Source organism: Lasioglossum baleicum, chromosome 8 (genome assembly GCF_051020765.1).
Source record: "Lasioglossum baleicum chromosome 8, iyLasBale1, whole genome shotgun sequence".
In the NCBI taxonomy this organism is placed as follows: domain Eukaryota; kingdom Metazoa; phylum Arthropoda; class Insecta; order Hymenoptera; family Halictidae; genus Lasioglossum; species Lasioglossum baleicum.
Genome location: NC_134936.1, coordinates 16,504,977 through 16,523,403, shown reverse-complemented (window position 1 = coordinate 16,523,403; position 18,427 = coordinate 16,504,977). Strand labels below are relative to the sequence as shown.

At 47.6% G+C, this 18,427-nt stretch overlaps 1 protein-coding gene across 5 annotated transcripts in view; it reads right to left on the bottom strand.

The window, feature by feature from the left end:
- Positions 1–9,033, bottom strand: part of LOC143211683 (lachesin) — an 84,184-nt gene extending 75,151 nt beyond the window's left edge. For 3 of the 5 annotated variants that reach the window (XR_013009501.1, XM_076429551.1, XM_076429552.1), the window contains exon 1: positions 8,337–9,033. The gene's annotated coding sequence lies outside the window, so the exon portion shown is untranslated. Of the gene's footprint in view, positions 1–7,435; positions 7,523–8,336 lie in introns of those variants that run through there. The other 2 variants (XM_076429553.1, XM_076429557.1) reach the window with 1 other exon arrangement.
- Positions 9,034–18,427: the final 9,394 nt, after the last annotated feature.

Sequence of the window (18,427 nt, the reverse complement as noted above, 5' to 3'; positions counted from 1 at the left end):
CGCGGAACCATCCCCCGAAATCTGCGCCCGGTGGAACACGAAATTGCACCATCGACGGTGCCGATTAAAGTGCCGATAATCCTCAGCATCGATTTAACCTATGGCTCCGTATCAATTATCGGGTCAATCGTCGTCGTTCGACGCCGCGTCCCATTTGGCCACTTGACCGGCCCGAAGACGTCCCGACGAAAATCGCCCTTTATCCGAAACTTCCGCTATCCCAACCGACCCTGGCCGAGGGAGATACACAAATTCGAAACGTCGACGATGTCGGAGGATATCCGAGCCCAGGGAACTGTCCGATGGGATTCAGACAAGATACTCCGAGTTAGGTCTCGCAACACAAGTCTGTCAGTCGAGTTATTGATTTTATCAAATTGATAGTTCGAAGTTTTAGTTGCTGGTAGCTTAACAATTGTATTTCACATATTTTTCAAACGAATTGCTCATGGAGAGGCTTCCTGCGACAGAGCCATCGTGAAAGGCAGACATCCTTCTACAGCTGAGGATGTCTCTGAAAGATTCCCTCCTCGTTAAAAAAAGGAAAGAGCTGTGAATGACGCGAAGAGTGCGCGAGTCGTGTGAGAGCGATGGGTTGTAGATCGAGCGTGAGATGCGAATCAAAATGTGTCTATAAGAACGACGGTACGTGTGTTCAGTTAGCAGTCGCGACATCAAAAATGTTCGCAGCACAATCCGAGAGCAGAAATTGGAAAATAAATTGGACAAAGTGTTGCAATTAAATCCACAACTTCGCATTCCATGTTAGAAATCAATTTAGAACCGTGTTCGTCGAATACCGCAGGGTTAACAATGGTTTTCCGGTGGAGTATGTGTCCCGGAACTATCTGGGGCGGAGAGCATTAGTATTAAACTGGGCAGTATCGCGATAGTCCGTTCAGCACACGTCGAGACCGTGCAACGTCGGCCAAGGGAAATCGGCTAATTAAAAATCTCCGCTATCCTTCTTTCGTATTCATTCAGATCCGGCGGGTACGCATTATACAGGCCGGATATCGATCCCGTATTACGTATGTGCATAATTCTGGGCCGCGTGCACACGCCAAACCCCGGCGGAGAAATTTTTCGCATTCGACGGTCGCGCGAGAATTGATTGAACCCTCCTCGGGACGTTTCGTTCGCGCCGCGGGTATTTCTCCGTGGGAATTGGACGAATGGTAGACGATCTCTCCCCCCGGCCAAAGATTTCTGTAGCCGCAAACTGTGTGTTCTTTATGACTCGATCGTAACAAATTTATAACTTTCCAAATTGATTTGTTTCATGTCTTTCGGATCTATCGAGTTTCAATACTTGATTGTAACGATTTACGGTGGAACTTTTCCACGATCGACGAGACCACTCGTGTACTCGCTCGTTCGATCGCCAATTAGTCATCCCTACCCAGTTTAATCTTGTATTTCTACCCCCGTCCTCGTAAAATAAATGCGCGAACCCGCAACTGTGCTTTTAAAACATTTTATTTATCAATTTCTGCAATGATTGAAACTTCGTATAATTGAAGAACAAGAAAGTTTATATTATTCGTAGTTCTGCTATATTTTTCCAGTCCACCAGAATACAATTGGTATAAGGGCTGTAGAATTTAAAAGCAGTGGGACTGGAATCTACGCAATTAGGGTGTTACCGCGGGTGATTCTTGCAAGTTTATGAGACAAACGCGTCCCGTTGGTGGTCGAGGGATTGAGAAAGTTTGCGGGCGGGTTCTATGTGCCACGAACCCCGTGTTCCTCATCCTTATGGGTTTCCGGCCGCTCAAAGGGTGTCCCTCTCGGAGAGATTCGATCAGAGGAGCCGTTGCCCGATCGCCGGCCGTCTTCCATCATCAAAGTTGCGCGAAAAGAATCCATAAAACGATTTCTGATCAGGTTTCCCAAGAGGAGAGGAGCGTCCCCGACAAGTTAATAAAACGCCCTGGAGTCGAATGCGACGGTGGTGGTTGCCATGAGAAGTCGCGCCCGCGTTTGTCGCGATCCGCCCGGAATATAAAGCTCCGGAGGAATAATTCTAAAGACGTCGCGTCGCGAGCTGAGAAAATATTCCGCGAAGGTATTAAGCGACGAACGCGGGCGCGTTGCGCGGTTATTAAATGGCCCGGGAACTTCCGAATAATAAAGGCGACGTTTTGTCTCCGGGCAAAAGAAATACTTGCCGCGCGGCGAGGGGGAAAAAGTAGCTGAGCACAAAAGGGTAGAAGAAAGACGGAGGGGAAGGGAAACACCGAAATCCGGGACCGCCCATCCTGATTTTCACGGGAAACTGTTTCGAGAGTATTCCGCTGTTGGTATTCCAGCGGCGGAGGAAACGCTGTCGCGCGAAAAACCGAGGAAGGCGAGGCTTTATTAAAAATATCCGACGACAGACGACGTTTCCTTCGCCTTTGTGTCGGGCGAACGGTGTCCAAACAGAACGACACCTGAGCCACAACCTCCGCCGCATGTAATATCATCTCATTAACCGCGGATAACGTGTATCGGATTCGACGCTTTCGAAGCCCCGGCGAACTACGATGAATTGTTTAGTGTATTTTCAATTCTCGGATGAAGCACGGCCCGGAAACGGTCCGACGCCCCGGGCCGCGATAAAACTCGCTAATGGGCCAATATTTATTCGTCCACGGTTATGTTATTGCGACAGGACGCTGTCGGGCTGCGCTAGAGCGCGCGCACGCTTCAATTATTTTCCGCTCAATTATTCCGTTTCGAAATTACCGCACCCGAAATGCGCTCTGACTTCACGCCCTGCACACTCTTTCGCGAAACGGCCACCGGTGACATGATCGATCTAGGCGCGTGAAAAGTCCTCACGCTGGGACATAATCCATTAACCGCCGTGGTCCGTGAAATTCTTGCTAAATCAGAGTAATTCGCTTCCGCGGGCAAAAAAGTGGAAAAATTCAGTTTATCATTGCAATTACGCGTACACTCTCTCTCTCTCTCTCTCTCTCTCTACCTCGCCTTATTTTACATCCAAATGAAATGAAGGGAACGTTCTTCGCCGAGGTTCACATTCAATTTGTCCGTGGTAAAAGCTAATTGCTGCTAAGTTTCATCGATCGCGGATATTACGGACCCCGCGGAGAGGATTAATATTTCCACATTTACAACCGCAATCTTGTCCATTCCGAATCCAGATCGATCAATTCGTGCGACGTGCAACGGGTTGCGTGAATGTTACATTTTCACGGCGGACGCAGGCTTTCTGGGATAGCTGGGCCTGTATGCCTGGGAATTAGCTGGAACCAGTGCCGATTCGAGGTCAACGAGTCGAAATGGCAATCGGGACGGACAGAAAAAACGGGAGATCGAACGAGCGCGACAGACAGCCAGACCCCGAACTGTGTAGCGCGAGATATATACATACGTTGACGAAATAGTGAGGGAGAATTTGACACTTATAGGATAAGTAGAACACGGGTCGGGTAAAAAATCCGGAGAGACGTAGGAGAAAGAAAGCGCGTCGAGCCTGTCGAATTTAGAAAACATTTTCGGTGTTGGCGAGCGCAAATGACGTACTTGCTCCTCTTCGCGGCGGTTCACAAAAGGTATTCACTGTGTCCTCCTTCCATTTGTAAACACACTTCGCCACCGGTACAGAGAGAGAGAGAGAGAGAGAAAAAAGGAAAATACCAGTTTCATGTCCGCCGCGATCGCATGACAGCCCTCGCCTTCCCGATCTCGGTCGGCGCGGCGGCTTGCGCACAGGTTTTTTACACACAGTTTACCGGCGAGCCGCCGTACCCACGTAAGTATTGAATCCTTCTTCTAACGACCTCGCTGTGCCCGCGCTGTATACAACACAGAAAGCTTGTACAGGTGTGCACATACACACGGGGCCACGCAGACGACCGGCGACGCGACGGTCTCTCGTTCATCACCATCGACGGCGGTTATCGATCATCGAGGAGAGAAGAGAGCGAGAGACACCGGTAGAGCAAGGGAGAACGCTCGGGACCAGAGAAGAAAGCAATCAACGGGGACATTCGATCTGTCTCCCTCCGACAAAGCGTACACTGGTCCCGTGTCAACGACAAACGCGGAGCACGGTGTTAACAGCAATGAAATCCTCCGCGAATGGACCTTTACCGAAGTTAAACGATAGAACGTAAATCAAGCAAACTTTCCACCGTTCGAGGGAAACGATATTTACCGCGTGACGCGGTAGAGAGACCGAGGAAAAAAAAGAGGTGAACCGTGAGAGAGAGAGAGAGTGGTGGAGGGAGAAAATGAGAGAGAGAGAGAGGGGTAGTTGGCGCAGTGACCGTCGACGAGGGAGAGAGAAGAATTCAACGGCTTGTTCCATTGGAAACTAATTTCGACCCTCGAAAATCTCGTTTCCTAATCCTCCGCGGAATTTTCCCAACGCTCATTAACGGGAACTACGTTTCACGCGTTCTATCGAAGCCCCCGGCATTTAATTACATGTTTACAAACTAGTCTTCGCGAGACTTACCGAGAGAGGGCGGCTAGAGGGCTGACTCGCCGAGCAGACGCGGAAAAGTACGGAGACTCTCGCGTTTGATTCCGAGCACACCTCCCTCAAGTATTTGGATAATTCCAGGTGGGTTCTCCTTCGAATTAGACACCTCGTCTTCATGCAAATTTCGACGTTTCGTAATTATTTTATAGAACTTCACCGAAGCGAATTTTGGGAGATCAAACATGCTACTGGTATAGTGTCAGACCGCATGGATTCTCTACATGTGAAAATAACATTTTTTCAGTGGACACGTTCGTTTTTGGGAAAAGCGAATTCGAAAGTTTGTCAGCTCCGCACGCCCCAGAAATCGCACGAAGTAGAATTGGTTCGCCATGAGCAGACATGCCAACCGATTCGCATTCAATAGGGCGCGCAACCGAACTCGAAATAAAATGAAAAAAATGTTACTTGTTCATTTTTACTTATTATGAACGAAGGGGAAAAATACTGAATGACATTGTTAGAACACTGGACGGAAATTGGAAAAGAGAAAATAGCACTGTGATCGATACTGCACTTGTAATATTTTTATACGATATTTAACAGTTCACTTCGCGAACTTCAATAACAGTGGCGAAGTACTGCTCTTCTTGATCGAACACAGTGATTCCAATGTTTGATCAAATATTTTACCACTGAAGAATGGCTGTACAAATTTGTATGGTACATTTTCGCTTCATAAAAATGTTACCGCTCGCGTTTGTTACGTTCAAATATTCATTCTTATTTCATTTGGCCCGATAGCGAAGTTTTAGTTTCCACTGTTTTTTCATAACTGTCACTTTTTAATAACAGCATGTGCTATGAAAACATATGCACGTCGATTTGTGTTCAATTGATTACATTTTCTGGCAAATATTAACCCTTAGCACTCGAATGGCGACTCCGAGGCGCCACCAAAAATTGCTGTACCATTATTCGAAATATTGTTTACGTTATTAAATATTAATAATTACTAAACATCTAGGTATTGTATGGAATATTCACCAATTTCGTATGCATCAAATTTAAGAAATCTTAGAGAATGAGAATATTATTATGGAAATATTCTTGGTTGGAAGAAATGTTTAATTTTCGAGTTAAACTATCTCCGAGTGCAAAGGGTTAAGTATCGCACCTGTGTCTCGAACAAAGATATTTTCTATATTTTCACAAAAATTTCAATCGAATTGGCAAATATTTACAAACACAGACGCACTTGTTTATTTCGGTTACCGCTCACTAATTCCGATGTAAAATCCGAAACGTATAAACCGACTGGCAACAGTATCCGCTCTCCGTGATCAAATACGCGAATCACGAAGCTCGCTCGAATTTTGTAGCCGCAAAGACGAGCTTCCTCGGTTCGAAACAGGTTCAGTTTCTGTCTCGAGCAAAATATTACAGTGACAATTTCCCGAAGAATACCGACAGGATAAGAAATACTCCTTGTTTCTCCAGAGAAGATTTTCTGCAATTTTCACAAGAATTTCTACCGGAGGAACAAACTATTTCGAAACACTGGTACGCTCGTTTATAACGGTTACCTATCTCTAATTTCAATGTAAGAAAATCCGGAACGTTACAAGCCATCATGCGTCTGGGAGTCGGAATTTCCTGGCTGCAAAGATGGGTCTTCTCGTATTCGGAGCAGGATCAGTTTCGGTCTGGGATAGATTTCTGTGCGATTCGCTTGCGTACCATGATAGTTTAATTCCCCTCTCCAGGTGCATCGAGCGCTCTCACCCCCGCCTCTGTATGATTTTATTATCGAACAATTATCGAGGAAACATGGTGAAACAGCGCAGGCCAATTAAAGTAATCGTTTGCGGGCGAGCCGCGCCCCGATACCGGTGAAATTAACGCGGCGAACGAAAGTCGCCAGGCAAATGCCGCCGGGGATTTATCGGTTTGTAATCACCGCAATTATCGCGGTTTAATTGCCCGGCCGGACGTCAAGATTCTTCTCCTGCTTCCCAGAGAAGAGTAAGAGAAGCAAGCGCGAAGAGAAGAGGCTGGCTTTTCACGCCGCGACGATCCGGGAGTGGCTAACGACGGGACAAGAAAGTTCCACAGCGCGAGTTACCATTATCGTGCACGAAAAAACAGGATTAACGAGTCTCTCTTCCCCGTTTTCCACCGGCTGTTTTTTGTTTCGAGCGGCATCGTGCTTTTCACCGGGGCGCGTCACCAAGATTTCCGCCTGCACGCCGCGCGGCCGCGATTCGCGTGCGAAATGAACTCGCGGCGACCCGCGACTCGTCCGTGCGTTCAACTTTGCATACTCGCAAGTTTCTACGCGCAAACTTTGCACATCCCCAAATTTCTACGCGCTCAACTTTGCACATCCCCAAGTTCCCATGCCTTCAACTTTGCACGTCCCAAGTCTCAACGCCCTTATCTTTGACGCCCCCATATGTCTACGCCGTCAAATTTGCACGCCCCAAGTTTCCACGCTTTCAACTTATCACGCCCCAAGTTTCTACACCTTCAACTTTGCACGCCCCGTATTTCTACGCCCTTAGCATTGACGCCCCCATATTTCTACGCCTTCAACTTTGCACGCCCCGTGTTTCTACGCCCTTATCTTTGGCGCCCCAATATTTCTACGCCTTCAACTTTACACACCCCAAGTTTTCACGCCTTCAACTTTGCACGCCCCCAAGTTCCACGCTTTCAACTTTGCGCGCCCCAAGTTTCTACGCCTTCAACTTTACACGCCCCCAAACTCCACGCCTTCAACTTTGCACGCCCCCCAAATTTCTACGCCTTCAACTTTGCACGCCCCCAAGTCCCTACGCATTCAAATTTGCCCGAGTAGAATTTTGCACGCCTCCGAATCTCTACCAGGTTTCCTGCAGCTACGATCCCTGATTTCACAGGACGATCTCGGGGCCGGTGATCTTTCGGGGGATCCACTGGGAGCTGGTGGCCAGGGGAATTGCCCGGCAAAATTACCTTCTTCGTTAATCCGGCGACTGATTGCTCGAGATAACCGGGCCTTCGTGAAAATTCCTGTTGGATCCACTCTCTGTCTCTCTGGCCCTAGCTCGTGCCAGGTTTTCCGTTAGGTTCGGGTTAGGTTCAGGGATTAAAGCGAGCCGCCTGTGCGTGTAGCGTTGCGTCAAACGCGGTTACGACGAGCCGCGCGGAGCGAATCCGGGGAATTGCGTTCAGTTAGCCTGAGCGACGCTTCCCGCTCCCAAAGAGAAGCGGGAGAGAGAGAGACAGGAAGAGAGCGAGAGTTATAGAACGGCTGGTAAAAGGGAGAAAGATCGCGGTTCCCTCGGACCATTCCCTTTCACGCGAAAAACGTCTGACGCTTCAAGAGAATTCAAGTAGATACGGACGTCGTTACACAGACAGGCACCGTACAATACGAGAGAAGCAGCACTGGCGGGGAAAAAACGCGTGTATTGAATGCATACCGAATGAGCCGGCGGGCCGTAAAAAACCAGACCACAAAGGGAAAGAAGCCACAGCGAGAGAGAGATAGGGCTAGAAAAAAGAGAGAAAGAATAAGAGAAAAAAGAGAGGAGAGAAAGGGGAGAAAGAGAGAAAGAGAGAGCAGGTGGTGAAATATATTCAACGAATCACGAGGTTATCCGAGTCATAAATTCTTCGACGTTTCCGCGGCGCTATTGACTCGTTCGGAAGCTATTTCTCCGCTTTTCGAGTCGTGACAGTCGCGAGTTTCCGCCGGGTTTCATCGACGCGGCGGCGGCGGCGGCGGCGGCGGCGGCTATTCGCGACTTTTTGACCGTGCGAAATCACGGCGGGTAGAGTGGAAAAACTTGTTCGTGAAAGGACGGACAGGCGGGTCAGAATAAAAAGAGATCGAAGATCAAGAACGACTTACGTGTCGTCGCGGCATTCCGCGGCGCCGATGGATTGCTAGATCGTCGTCACGGACGTCAGACAGGCAGGATGTTGACATCCCGCCGATAAGTTGTCGCCTCGGGTTTAACGATCCTCGAAGTTGCGCCCGAGACGTCCGAGACGCATCATTTCCCAGCTGTTCTTTCTCTTTCTCTCACTCTTTCTCTCTTTCTCTCCCTATGTCCCTCCTTTTCCCTCTCCCACTCGTTCGCTCTCTCTCTCTTTCTTTCCCTTCCTCTGGAAACTTCACGCCCCGGGCGGACGCCACGCGGCCACTTTGTCTAATGACGTTCGAGAGATCATTAAACTGCGACTGCACGTATAATTAACCGAGGACGGGACGAATATCCTCGAGGGCGGGAGAGGTAACGAGGCCGTGCCGCGCGTATTCGAGCGCCGCGATAGATCGATCGGGCGCACACGATCGAATTCACGGCAAAACTTTCCTCCGAGAATAATCCCTACATGATGGTCACTAGTCGCCGTTGTCGGGAGTACAACCGTGAACGAGAGAGAAACAAAAATGTATATACATATATTATAGTGTCACGGGTGAACGCGCGAAAGTGTCACAAACCGCGTGAGAAAAATCGGTGAACGTACGGGACGCGCGAGTCGCATAGATTCGACGTCGAACTCGTCGTGAATTGCACTGGCCGGTTCAGCCCTTTGCCGAGTCGTAGGGGTGGCAGCGAAAGCGTCCGAGGAGAAGGGAGAACACGGTGGAGGGAAACGAGGAGAAAGACAGAGAGCGAGTGACAGAGAGAAACGGAGTGTATGGTGGGAGGTGAGAGGAGAGAGGAGAGCGGGAGAGGGTTGGCGATGGTAAGAGGAACGAGGAACTTGGTGGGGGGATGGAAAAGAGGAGAGAGGACATATACCTAGCAGCATCCACAGTGCTGAAAACCACCGTGGTACATTCCGCGGGGCTCCCATGAGAGAGGGAGGTGAGAGGGGACACGGATAGAGAGAGACAGAAGAAGAGAGGTCGGGAGAGAGCCGGTGGCCTCTACGAAATTAAAACAAAAAGCGTGGGGAAACACATCGTGTCGTTCGAAACGGACTGGTACACACGACGTCGGTCTCTCTCCTCTCTCTGGTTTGCTCTCTGTTTCTCTGACGATTCTCGCCGAGCGTCGCCAGCGTTCCCTTTTTCCCTGCCCCTCCGTCGGCCGTGGAGGTATTTCTATTTTCTTTTTGTCGTTTATTACGGGTCGCCGTACGCATTCGACGCTGGAAATTATGGAACGTCCGCTTCGCGCCGAGTGAATAAACCATCGGAGAGCCAGTTCGAAAATTCTTGCCGGGCTCGTTTTCAATGGTGCTGCGATTCGAACCGGTCACGCTCTTTAAAAATGGAGACCCCCGGACGAACACCTAGCGGCGAGCTCTTAGTGGACATCCGCGATTTATCCTCGCTTTCCGCCAGGATTTATCCTGTTCGCTCACCACCCCGTTCTTTCTTGCGGCCGTGACACCAAGCCAGAAGGATAATACGTCGGGCGGGATAAGTAGCTGCGGATCCCGATAGTAATAAGTTCTCGTAACACCGAGGAGAGCAAGACCCGACCCCGATCGCTCGTATTTGTACCCGGTTTTCTCCATTTGTCACCGTTATTCCACGGTTATTCCTCTCCCGCAGTAACGCTGCTCAACGCCCGCTTTATCAAGGGCCGCTACGGCGTCGGCGATCGCTCGTATCGTTTAATTAGAAACCCTTTCAACCCTAGGACCCCGACGTGAAAAACAAACTCCGGGCTAGGACGACGGGGAAAGAGACGGCTAGCTCGACAAGGAGACGCCTATGCAATTACCCCGGCGCACCGCTTTAAATTTTCTCCAAATTACCGGGCCGTGTTTCACGTCCTTAGCGGCCGAGCCCCGACCCCCTAACTCCCCGGTACACATCCCTCGTATTTTTCACCAAAGGTGGGATATCCTGTTCGAGATACCCCTGCAATCGCACGCGTGCAGCTTTGCACGCCCCCAAGTTTCTACGTCTGCAACTTTGACGCCCCCACAATTTCATGCCTTTAACTTTGCACGCCCCCAAGTTTCTACGTCTGCAACTTCGACGCCCCAAAGTTTCATGCCTTCAACTTTGCACGCCCCCAAGTATTAAGCCTTCAACTTTGCACGCCCTCAAGCTTCATGCTTTCAACATTGCACGCCAGAAGTTTCTACGCCCTTATCCTTGACACCCCCACGTTCCTACGCATTCAACTTTACACGCCTTTAACTTTGCACGCCCCCAGGTTTCTGCACATTCAAATTGTCTCCAAGTGCCCACGCTTCCAAATTAATGATGCCTTAATCAAGCTCAAAGTGCAAGTGATTACAATATCGCTGTATACCAGTCGAAAAGTTCGAAGTAGACCAAAACGAGGAAATTCTTTGACCATCTACTGCGCTTCATTAGTCCCTGCAGCGCCCGGCAGCGGGCAATCGGAGGTAAATCCCGTATAGGAAATCGCACTTTAGCCTCCGCACTCGGTTTCTCACTCGGACATCCCTCCGCCCCTCGCGTACAGGGTAAAAACCGATCGAGTGAACGCGCACGGGGCCAAGCACTTCGTTCATCGGCCGTAGATTTATCACTCCGGGGCTCTCTCTTTCACCGGCGCGCCGTGAATCGGTGGTTCCGGCTGGAGTGTAGCAATCGAGGGTAGGGGTTGTGGGTGGTGAGAGCGTGCGGGGGCGGTCGAAGGTGAGAGGGGGCCTGGCCGAGGGAGAAAGTCGAGCATGACAGGCTAGCCGGTCGCCGGCTCTAACAAGGGATGGACTCCGACTACCCTTCTTCGATTTCAACTCCTTGCCCTACGATCTAACTCCAATTTTGTTGATCATGCAGTGAAGTCCCCCTTCTGTTATCCGAACAATCGTATTGGCAACGATGTCTGGGTAGAGTGTGTACCTTCCTTTTGAATCCTTTGTACTCTTCACGTTCCTGTCATGACAGTTTAGTATGAAAGGTACAATGCTGGAAAATTCTAGATGATAGTACGTCAAGTATTACAATCCCCTGGGTGAAATTTCCAGAAGGTATAATTTACTCTACAGGAAAGAGTTGCTTAAAAGTACATTTGTTCTACATCCGAATACAATACCGAAAGAGAAGACTTCCAGGACTGGGAGCAAGGATCATAGGGATGCCTTCTATCTAATGAAAGTGTAGAAATTGGCGAACGAGGAAGTACAATAGAAGAAGATACTGAAGGAAAGCTGGCACTACGTCGTGCATGCTGCCGGAATGCAATGTACTAAAAGTTCACATTTCCAGGGTGGAGATGAAATGTGCTAGTTCCTAATCAATAGAAAGGAGCTCGTAGCATTAATTATTCATATCTGGGAAACGATCAATTGACTACGGTCAATATTTCGTATATCATTATGGAGTCGTGTGTTGTGGTGTTGGAGAAGCTGGTCGAAATCAAAGAGGGCCAACGAGGGTCCATCCCCTATAAAACGGCAGCAGGAGAGCGTGTCGGCTTGCCCCGTGGCCGATGGGAGCCGGTGGTTCGTGATTAATGATAAGCCGGAGCGATTCGAATTTCGTGGTAATACGATAGCTCGGATATTTTAAGGATAACCCTGGAGACACGCTCCTGGATATCTCGACCGACGCAGGCGCCCCCGCATAGTGCCGCCCCACCCAGTTTGCAGGAATCCGCTCTCACCACCACAGAAGACAGTAGTCCGATGCTCCTCCGCCGCTGTGCAAACTTGGCTGCATGTGTGCACACCGGGTGCACGTGGTCACGGGCGGTTGCCGGTTGCATTTTATTAAGCTGCGAAACGGACCGGTGACGCCGACACTCGACGACGACGACGACGACGCGACGCAGCGACAGGGACGCGGGAGGCGGACACACTGCACGCGAATCCTCATTAATTCGGCGATAATTTACGAAACTTTACGTCGCGCGCTTTACCGTCCTGCCATTACGAGCGAAACGTCATTGCGTTCTTTCCCGAACCTCTCCTAGCAGAATGCGCACCGTAATTACCGCGTCTTGGTGCCAATTTTCGGCCCAGAGTTCGAAAGTCCGTGAAATTCGAAAGTTTGATCTGCTGACTGAAAAAGCAATCGGCGAAACCGGATGAGAATTATTAGCTGGAATCAAGAGCAACGTCAATTCTCATTTTCCACGTTTCTGTCCCTGCGGTATATTTGCTAATTAACACTCGTCGAAATCACATTTTGCTAATTTTCGATCTAGACACGCGAAATTGGGATTGGACAAGCTTGACTCGCTGGCTGGCGGAATAATCAGCAAACGAGATTGAATTATTAGATCGAATCAAGAACAACTTCAATTTTCATTTTTTCACTCTTCGACTTGTCTTAGATTTAGCAGTTGCTGTTCACAGTTATTTGCGACTCGATCGAACGTTGTGAAGTTTCGTCAACCTGCACGTTTCAGTGCGTACATATCCGCAGTCCGATCGCGATCACTTTAGCCCATGGGAAACAGAAGTTTATTATAGCCAGGAACTAAATAACTCGATAATGTTTACCGGTAGTCGAACCGTATCCGTGTAATGTTAATGCGTTACAAGAGTCGAATGAAACGTTGACAAGTTACGGCTGATTGGGAAAGACAAGTGTTACAAGTATCAAATGAAGCTGGCAGCCTTTGTAACCGGTAGAATAGCGTCGCTTGTAATCTACTTAACGCTATCAACGTCGGATGACGATCGCCCTCTCGCGCACCGTATAAAGTATAAAGGAAGCCAAATTAATTTTATGCAGGTTCGTTATTTACAGGCATAAAGCGTATCGTAATATTCCGAGAATTTCCGATTTTCCTTTGTTAAATATTTTTCATATTTCACAAGGGGCGACGGAGGCGCGTCGCATTTAATAAAATATTGTACAAATGGATGGTTGCTCGTCCTGTGTTTTTTACCCTCTTTTTTTGTTGTTGTTTTATTCCGTTTTGCAATGAAAACCATTTTGCCGAGCCGCTCGCTCAACCGTGAAATTGTTCACACTTTAAGGACACCCCATACAGATTATGGTCACGAACGAACGCGGGGTGAGTTCTTAATTACGGGCACGATACTTCGAAGGGTGATTCTTGCGATAAGGGCTGAAGAGAAAACGTTCCACCAACCTAGATTCTACGGAATTTATATTCCAGGGTGTAACGAGACAATGAAAAATGATAGCGCAGATATTAAGAGGACGGAATCCAAGATTGGCAGGGTGTCAGCCGGGGATATAGCTGCATCGAACAGGATTGGCCCATTCAAGGTCATTAATTCTACATCGTAGCGCCGCTTTAATAGCTTGTAATCGCGCTGTAGAAAACGCGAGCGAAACCGAAAAGTAGATACTGCTGCCCGTTTTACGACTGTTGCATCTACGTTTCTCTTTCAATGTAGATAGTAGGCAACTTGAAACCCTTTTGCATCTCGAACACGAGCACGAAGGATAATGTAATTTATAACTACCTAGAATGCCATTCCTCCATTCTTAACAAGCTACGAAGCAGAGGTGGGCATTATTTGGCGAAACAAATATTTCAAATACTATGTAATATTTTAGATTTCATTTTACTTAAAGAAGATAGTATTTTAGATAAGATATACAATCTTGAAAATAAAATATTTCTATTTTAACAATCTGAAATACGAAATAAAATATTTCTATTTCAACAATGTGATCCACAAAATAAAATATTTCTATTTTAACAATCTGAACCTCAAAATAAAATATTTCTATTTCAACAATGTGATCCACAAAATAAAATATTTCTATTTTAACAATCTGAATTACGAAATAAAATATTTTACCTTTTGCTTTGCTGTAATACTCTAAGAAAGAGAAACCGCATAAACATACAGTCTATCTTATCGTTAAGAAACGATTTACACTCATAAATATATTGAATTGGAACCATTATTTTCAGCAATACAAGTGGAAACATTTGCACATGCCATTCATTTCTAAAGCGGCTGCATATTTTCGGACACATTTATAAATAGGAAAACTTATAAACAGAAGTTTCGATCACTCGTGTTCAGTGTTACCAGACAGGGGTAATCGAAAAGGAATCGGGGGGAATACAAGTACCCCCTCTCTGATGACCAGAGTAATATGTGACACGTTGCGCGACGAGAATAGAGTATAAAGCGAGGCAGAGTGAGGCGAATGGGAGACACGTTGCGCGTGCGCGATAGGGACTGAACGGTGGAATAGGATAGTGGAAGGGGATAAAGGTGGAGAGCCTGGAAGGGGAAATGAAGTTGAAACCAACTTCATTCTGGCATCACTGCTCGTGTTGAACATCTACTTGATATGATACCGCGGTTCAAGTAACAATGCCATAAACTGGGTCGTATTAAAATTCGTCGAATATTTCCCGGTGTATCTTGTATATTTAACCGAGTCGGTGGAATATCATTTACAATGTCTGACTTCAATGACGGAACGGTGGAAGCTCAATAATAGATATCATTGCAGAAAATAAATAAGAGTCGATTCTCGAACCGTTTCAAACACCAAAAAGTAACGCTTACAGACCCAATATGAAAACCGGTAAGCGAAACAGATAGTATTGGAAAATGTCAGTTCCTCGCAACATGTATACGACAAACTCGACCAATTACATCAAGGTTTAAAGCAGCTGGAAGGTGAAGCACATAAACATTGGAACAGCATCTTCGCTCGAAAAAGGCAAGAGTTTATGAAGAAGAAAAATCAGGTATTCCGAAGCGGCGGGGGCATTCCTTGGATTTCTTTCGAGAGAAAACTTTTTCGTTGCCATCGATACTTAGATAGTACCGGAGGTCCCGGCGGCATTGCCGTCGATTCGCATTCGTCGCGAGCATAAAGCCGCCGCGAAATTTTTGCACAGAGGCTGTTCCAGCAATTCCGCGACGCACAGTGCGTTAATTTCGTAATTAACCGCGTCGAGTCTCTGTAAAATTCTGCATGGACGCACTATCGAAAACGCGACTCTTTTCATCAACGGGATGGTTTGCGCCGCCGTTAATTAAACCTCTGATTGCACAACTTTCCCGTCCGGCGAGGATCGGTAAGTTTCGCGACGAAAAGTTGGTCGGCTGGGCGAAGAAAGACGTCGACACGGAGTTCCCTCTGGGGAAAAGAATAATAACCGATAATAAATGGGGCGTGTGGCCGGGTCGTTGGGGGAAGTTTATTTAATCCGCGAGGAGCTCGCGGATTTTTGCGAACGGTACAGATAGGGGCGGTTCTTGCGAGTGGATTCGCCGAGCCACCGCACCGCGCACCGGTGACAACGGCCGCGGAAACCCGTAACAAATATAAATGATCTTACGTTTCTAGCCGACGCAAACCAAAAATAATGGCGGCCGACATAACCACTTTGGTCGGCTGACGCTCGACCGTGTGTAACAAACAAAAATAAACGAGCATGTTCTCGCGAGCGGTGTCAGGATGGACGGTCGCGCAATTAGAGTTCCAGTTGGCGAGCTCTATTTCATTCGAGCGCCTCGTGTCGATTAGATTAGGTTATCGTCCGGCTCACGGTGTATGAATTTATATGCAAATATTCCACCCCCCATCCTCCAATCTCACCCTGTATCACGCCATTGTTTTCGCAACGTTCATAAATAAGAGGGCACGGTGGAATAACGAATCTCTTAAGCGAAAGCTCTCGCGGTTTACTTTCGTCCGGGGCAAACAGCGCATCGGTACGTACAACTTTCGGTATATACGGGTATATTTGTTGCCGGAGCTTGTTAGAATTTCTAATTAAACCACACGCCGAAATGATAAATCTGTCTTAAGCCACTCCCGGCTTTAGGTCACTCGGTAATAAGTTGCCGCAAGTTTCTTCGTGCGTGTACCACGTCGCCGCGAGGATTACCGTCTGCTATCGTAATTACCGAATCCCCCAAAACCGACGGAAAAGTCGGGCAGATATCGCCGATTAAGCTCCGCTCGTTAAAAATATTAAGCACTTCCCTAAATTGCGGCTCTTAAATTGACTAACGGCCTCTGGAATTAAGCCGATCATTGCGAATTTTTTTAAAGGGAGCACAGCGGCTGTGACAAATGCGAACTTGGCACGCTTCTTAAGGGAAGTTTGAAGAATGAACACACATTTTTTCAAGAAGCTGTAATCTTCTTCGAAGTTACGACACTCGAATTTTGCAACATTACAATGCAACATTTTGAATACATGTATATTCCGCAGTGCCACGGTATAAAAATGCAGAAGGAAAATTATTTCTTCCGTCCGTCAGACTGGAGAGCATCCAAAAGGATCGTTTGTATTCATCCTGTCTGTTTTAATCATCTCTAAAAAATGCGGAGCATTTCTTAATCTCTACGACCGTAAGTACGGCTTTGAATGTTGAATACTTTCGAGGTATCTCGGTGTGATTAAACTTTCGAATGCAATTTGGTGACAGTAAACAAATTCTTTCGAAAAGTCAGTACCGAATAAAACAATTGCAGGCTGGAAATATTAAAAGGATCGATGACCAGGGCAACACCGCAGATGCTTCATTTGCATTCCATTTTCGGAACTCCCAGATAATTAAAACATTTAAACGGGGCGCGGCGTTTTTGCGCGGCGGCGTTTCGTCCATAACCGTAGTTCAGACGGTTGGTTCGTTTGCATAGTATTTTCAGTCGGTCCAAGGTCTCTCCCGGTGCATGTAACAAAATTACGCTGTCGACCGCGCGCTCCTTTTTGTTAATCGCGACGCTGTTTGCCACCCCCGTTCTCGCGACGACTGACAACTGGTTTGACAGAAAAGAGTGGCAGCGTGGGATTCGATTAAACTGTAACTCGGATCAGCATCCGTCGAGCAATAGCCATAAAATGGAACGCTGGCGGGATGAGTGGGGGTAGGGAAAGACATTGCAAGGCGAGCCGAAGACCGTGCCAGTTCGAGGAGAAAATTCGCATAAGCGGCGGCGTTTTAAAGGGCTTCCCTTTGGAACATCATCCCTTCATCCCATCGTGTTGCTGACTCTTTCGCGCGACGTTTGATCGCCTCGTACGTCACGGTTATTCGATGAACACTCCGGCATTCTTCAGGCAGCCAATCTACTGCACAGACACACAGAGAGGAATTGTTATAGAAAAACTGTTCGATGTGGAAAAAGGGGCCCGGGAAAGCGGAGGGTCTGTCTGATGTGCTCGAGGACGAGTGCACGTGGACCAGCTTACGTTCACGTTCAATTTCCTGGAAGATCAATATGGAGAATTGAACCGCCTTCAGCAAGCTGAAATATGTATTCGATACTTCCTGGTGAATTCAAATCAAATGCAAGAACAGGTGAAAGATCCTATTCAGACTTGCGAGGATTGCAAGATTAGTATAGATTAAGGGGTTGAACAGAATGAACGATCGACTATGATCTACGATCGACTCGCCGGAGAAACTGTTTTAATATATGCTCAAAGCAACAAGAAAGCCATCAACCCATCCAGAACCAATTAAAACTGACCCTGTACTTCCTGCTAAATTAAAACTGTTCGATGGGCAAAGCGGGCCGGAAAATGGAGGATCTGTCCGATGTACTCGAGAACGAGTACACGTGGATCGGCTTACGTTCACGTTCAATTTCCTAGAAGATCAATATGGAGAATTTCCCCTCCGGTCCACCCTTTTGTTTTATTTTCAACCCCGTCCCTACGCCGTTCTTTGAAAGTAAAAATATGCTGATCTCTCGCGAAGTTTCCGAATTCTTACAGGTTGCGTGGTAGCAGCCACCATCGCCATTCGGAACGTCGTAATAATATTTTATATATAGATTGTATTAACTCCTTGCGACTCTGGAGGGCTGGGATATTCCTGGCACAGCAGTTTTATCGTTCCGCACGAAAACCGAGATACACCCGAGGCGCACGCTCGCCCCGATGCCGCTGCGATGTTAATATTTAATTACCGTTGAGGATAATTTACCGGTTTTACGGGACAATCCTCGAGTAGGCGCATGTGTCGCCCTACTTGTCACGGGGCCAACAACGACGGCATATATCGCTGCCTCGCAGATTTTCAGACTGCGCACAGCGACGATACACGTAATACTATCTGGATCTTTTTAATAAAATCGGAATCGGA